This window comes from Rutidosis leptorrhynchoides, chromosome 6 (assembly GCF_046630445.1).
Source record: "Rutidosis leptorrhynchoides isolate AG116_Rl617_1_P2 chromosome 6, CSIRO_AGI_Rlap_v1, whole genome shotgun sequence".
NCBI classification, from domain to species: domain Eukaryota; kingdom Viridiplantae; phylum Streptophyta; class Magnoliopsida; order Asterales; family Asteraceae; genus Rutidosis; species Rutidosis leptorrhynchoides.
The window spans coordinates 224522348-224528253 of NC_092338.1; the positions used below are offsets into that span (position 1 = coordinate 224522348).

Sequence of the window (5906 nt, forward strand, 5' to 3'; positions counted from 1 at the left end):
GATAGCTAGTTGATTGTTTTGCTCGGCTCCTGTAGCACTTGTGCTTCATTTTATCATTATGTTATTATTTAATAATATTTGTCGGGTTAAACCTTTACCTAGAAAAGAAGGTATGAATTTGATCCATATAAAGTAGTAAGTTATGGCGGCTAGAAGCAAATTCTGTCTACTTAAATCTTGGTTTGTCACATTGAGAACTAGCTAGTAGGTGTATAAATAGCAATTGAATAAACACAATAAAATAACAACCAAAATGCAGTTTATTACTTTAGAGGATAACTATAAAGCTAGCTAGATTTAATAAAATCAAAAACTTCACCATTCCAAAAAGAGGAATCTTGGTTTGTTACATGGACCAAATCTTTCTCTTTTCAGTTTGGCTTTATCTTTGATCCGTGACTTTGAAACAAGAGTTTGCTACACTGCTAGTCAAATTGCCGACAGCCATTATTACAAGAAGGATTCCACATGCAACCACCTGATGATGATCCATAAATTTGGATTTTTTAACTTTGCGAAATACATATCTCATAAAAGTTTTAAAACAATGGTGAATTCTCAGTGTTTAGAGAGGTTACCTGGAATTCGGAAATCACACCCGACACTGCGGTTTTTAACAATAGCAGACCTACATATGCTTCATAAGCCTACAAAAACGAGACATTCTTAGTTGTTTATGTATCAAAAATTGCTCAATCAATCACTTTTTTTAGAGTAGATGTATTTTAAATTCTTGAAATTATAATCAAAACAACATCTCATTGATCAAAATTTTGAAAATTAATTTACTTACTAGCCATGAATGGGGGGACTATATTTAGGACCAAGTGGGGCATATATATTTCAGTCAAGAAAAGTTTCTAAGGTAGCATTGAACGGTGCTATATATACGGACCTTAATGAACTAACTAGAGGTAATAATATACTCCGTAGTTTGCAAAAGATAGAATTAGTACTTTTTTTTTTCTTCCAAATTTACCTGCAAGATGAAGAGTATGGGATATGACAAATATAATTGACTTTTATTTCCAGCAGTTTCTTCTTCCCCAATAACATCCATTGTTGTTCCGTTCTGACATCAACATATAGATTCAAACTTACGATCATAGATTCAACTTGTAGCAAGGGTCAAGTTTTGTTACTCCTCAAAAAAGATACCTGTCCGAGTTTGATACGTGTATAGCGCCTTGGCCGTTGGTATCTGTTCTGCATAAGCATCGCAGCTCCTTGAATGGTTCCCCAATGCAGCAATAGACGAACCTTTTTCTGGGACCAATCAGGTTCCGTTTCAATTTCCCATGTAAGACTCTGATGAGTGCCATGAGCATTGCACAATAATGATGATATATCCGCCTGAAAAATTATATACTAGTAGTTTTTAGTATTCTAATCTTGTGGAAGGTTTGTTTTATTTGGGATACACGCCTTTATTATTCCAACACAAACCATGGGAGTATGTCGCTTCCGTTAATTCTTAAAATATTCTCGAGTAAAGCCAATCCTGTGTAGAGGAAGAGCAACCATCCCTGAAAAGTTGACAAACACTTACTACGTACGCCACCGTGACAGGTATATAACTCTATTGCTTTTCAAGTAGCAAAGATTTAGGTACAAGTCAAACTGATTCTATTTCAGATGTACATGCATGCTTAAAAACATTAGTATAGCTCATTGAAAACAATTGTCGAATCAATAAATTTAATTAGGGTGGTGGTCTGCCTCCTTTAGGGAAGGTCAGGAGTTCGACCCCCGTTGGCTACATATTAAAAACACAATTTCATATCTGCCATGAAGTATCCACACATGACACCTTTCCCATATGGTTTGGGGGGTAAAGGGGAGGAGGGTTTTACTTGACCGTGCCTTTGGATCGGTTTCAAGGTTTCCTCCCGGGCAACGATGGGGCCGGGGTTATTATCGGCATAGTCGAAACGGGAGATAATCGCAACGGGTGGTTTAGTTCCCTCAGGTGATCCCAATCGCTGTTCAAAAAAATAAAATAAATTTAATTAGGGTAAATGGAAAATAGATGTATCTCATTTTACCTAATTTCTCATATAGGTGTTAATTTGAATAACTTAAGATATCCAAAAATTTTGATTCTGATCATTACATGCCTCATTGTATCACATATTCATGTCCACTAAGATGTCAAAAACTGCTTACATGATTTACGAATCCAAGGTAGATAAGTACAATAAGATGAGAAAAATAAAATTATTACTTGGTAAAGCTGGACAGCCAATGCAGGAAAACATCCATTCCAAAAACATGACCTTAGCAGCAACAGCAAATTTGGGAAAAAGAGAAAAAACTAGGCAGTCCAATCCTGCTCACAGAAACCAAAAACTAAAAGAAATTATGCTTGTCATATTAGTAACTGTTATAGTCTTTTAGATTCAGAAATCAGGTCAAAATAAAATGTTTAATACATATAATGGAATCATAGCTAGTTTGCTGTTGTAAATTATAAGTTACTTCAAACATATAAAACACCACTGCAGGGCTGCAGGCTGTCACAACATAGTACTCGAAGAGGAAAACTGTACCGGGACTAAATTTGCTGGTAATTATTAGGAGACATAGAAACACAATTCATCTTGCATAATGAATGCAAAACATAATACTCGAAAACAAACATACCCAGAAATTATTGTATTCGTTTTTTAATTTCAATTGAACATCCTTCCTTGTAGCATAAACATTTATTGGACCAAGAAACATCCTCAAAAATCTTCCTGTAATCCAACAACATCGACTTAAAAATAAATAAAAAGATCTAACTTTTTTATCTAAAAAAATTTGTTAACTTTTGCTACATTATCCAACAACATTAACTGGCTCAAGCTAGGCAGCCCCAAACCTACCACCACCACAACAACAACAACAACAAAAAATGACGAATCTGCTTACACTCATGTGGGACCCCATTATTTTGGAAAAAAAAATTAGCATGTAGTCTTCATATAATATAAGGCATCACTAAATTTAGCTATAAGAGCTCATATATATTGAAGATTTATGGTTTTTTTAAGTAAACAATCACTAAAGTACACTTCAAATATAATTAGCTTTGAATTTTTTTTTGGGACACCAATAATAAGATTTCATCATGAATTCAACAAAGGGGCGATGAGATGTATATTCTACCCCTAGAATAAAAGGAAAGTCATTTCTACAATCTTGGGTAGAAAAAGCATCCTCCTTCTCCGACCAATAATATATAATAAAAACTTAATGGAAACAAAAACGATACTTGGATGAATATGTTATATAAAACTCACAGCAATAAAAAAAAAAGATGCTATATGTAATACAGGATAACAAATATATGAATATAAAGATACGTCCGAAACCCACCAGGTGATGGGTAATTCAAAAGCATATGGACGCAGCCAAATGATGAATAATTTTTTATGATAAACGAGGTTCCTACTTGCATAAGGTGGGGACTGAATACGAACCAATGAAAAGGCTTTAACAAGCAAGTAAATTACCATAAGATTTTGTTGGAAGAAATGCAGCAGCAGCAGCTCCTTCACTCAATGTATAACTAGCTCTACTTAATTTTTCAAATAACTGTACATATACAAACAAAAGCACGAATTTTTTATAACTAAAATACAAAAAAAATTCAAGTTTCCATTCTTAACAGAGGAACAACAAAAGCCTTACTCTCTCAGCATCTTTATGATGCAAGTTTCCATTCTTAACAGAAGAAACAATAAAAGAATGGACCCTTTTAACATTAGAATCAAGAGCTAATGCCCGTTGTCTCAACCATGTTTCTTCTTGCGAATTACGAGATATAAAAGTCGCAGCTGATTCTTGTAATTCTTTAGTTTGTTCCACGATTCTAGAAACTTCGTCCGCCGTGTTCCTTTCCGATATTTTCAATCAGGTCGATGGATTAATTAATGATGTAATCGAGTATATATATTTATATTTACGTGTTGGGTTGATTGAGGAATTATTGAATGGAGATGTGAAGTATCGGATTGGTGGTTTCCGGTGACTCGGTTAGAAACAATGCGATTGGAGATGCCAATGTAAAGCACAAAAATCACAATATGCTTCATGACAAGTGGCTTATGCCGAATTTTACGTTGCAACAGCTAAAAAATTATTCCCTAATATATTTATCATTTTCTTGCTCTTTTAAAAATTTTTGAATGTCACATGAATAAATTAAAATTAATCAAATTCAAAATTAGACTATTATCACATTGATTTATTTTTTGGTACGTTCTATTAGAGAGAACATAAATGATTTATTTGATATCTATCTATATAGTCTAATAAACCTCCAAAATAATGATGTTCCTAATTACATTTTAATTTCATAAATGATGATGTGATTAATAATTTTTATATTAATTCTTTTAAATCCTACTTAATTAATTAAATATTAAAAAAATGCAATAATGACATAAAAAATACAAAATAAAAATAAATTTTACAATTATTATAGAAAGAAAATGAAACGCCCCCATGACTATATGTACAATATTTGAAACATTAAGTACAATCTTATGGTAAAACATCTCATTACCATATGTACAATATTAGAAACATTATGTACAACCTTATGATAAAACACTCACATGACCATATTTACAAACTTTAAAACAAATTGTACAATCTTCTACATCACACTCAATGAACACATTTACAAATTTTAAAACATATTGTACAACTTTATATAATAATTGTATTTTAAATTTCTAAAAGTTTTTCAAAAACCATTTATTATTACTAATAATTATTATTAAAATCAACTTTGAGCAAACTTTATTATTATTATTATTATTATTATTATTATTATTATTATTATTATTATTATTATTATTATTATTATTATTATTATTATTATTATTATTATTATTATTTATTTTTATTAAAATAATTTATAATTATAATAATCATACTATCAATATTCAAATATGAATTCTATTTACAAGATTAACAACGTTACATAAGTATGCGAAAATACATGTCTCTATATATTTGTAAAAACAACGACAAGTTCCTTAGTCGAGTCCACGATTCCGCGGGTCATTAAACACTACTACATTTCGGCTCATTTAGAGCCCTTCATTTAGACGTGTTCACGATATAACACATGTAATTTATCACACGGAACACGTTTAATTAAGGTTTCTACAAAAAAAAAAAAAAGCACGGAACACGTCTAATTAATATTCGCAATGTGAAGACCCGTCCTAATCCATAAGAACGAATACAATAACATATGATTACATTGCGAGGTATTTGACCTCTATATGATACATTTTACAAACATTGCATTCGTTTTAAAAGATAAACTTTCATTACATCGAAAGTTGACAGGCATGCATACCATTTCATAATATCTAACTATAAATGGTCTAATCTGTCATTTACTTAATCATAATCTTTACTGAACTCAACGACTCGAATGCAACGTCTTTTGAAATATGCCATGAATGATTCCAAGTAACATCTTTAAAATGAGCAAATGCACAGCGGAAGATTTCTTTCAATTCTGAGAATAAACATGCTTTAAAGTGTCAACCAAAAGGTTGGTGAGTTCATTAGTTTATCATAATCGATCATTTTCATCATTTTAATAGACCACAAGAATTTCATTTTTCATTTCTCATAAATATCGTGCATGCAAAAATCATTCATATGAATTGAACACCTGGTAACTGACATTAACAAGATGCATATAAGAATATCCCCTATCATTCCGGGACATCCATCGGACATGATAAAATAACATCGAAGTACTAAAGCATCCGCAACCATGGATGGGGTTTGTTAGGCCCAATAGATCTACCTTTAGGATTCGCGTCAATTAGTAGATCGGTTTACTAATTCTTAGGCTACCAAGCAAAAATGGGCATATTCGGCTTCGATCATTC

The 5906-nt window shown here is 31.8% G+C and overlaps 1 pseudogene; it reads right to left on the reverse strand.

Moving 5' to 3' along the window:
* Positions 1–315: 315 nt before the first annotated feature.
* On the reverse strand, positions 316–3897 carry LOC139854413 (uncharacterized; annotated as a pseudogene).
* Between the last annotated feature and the right edge of the window lie 2009 nt (positions 3898–5906).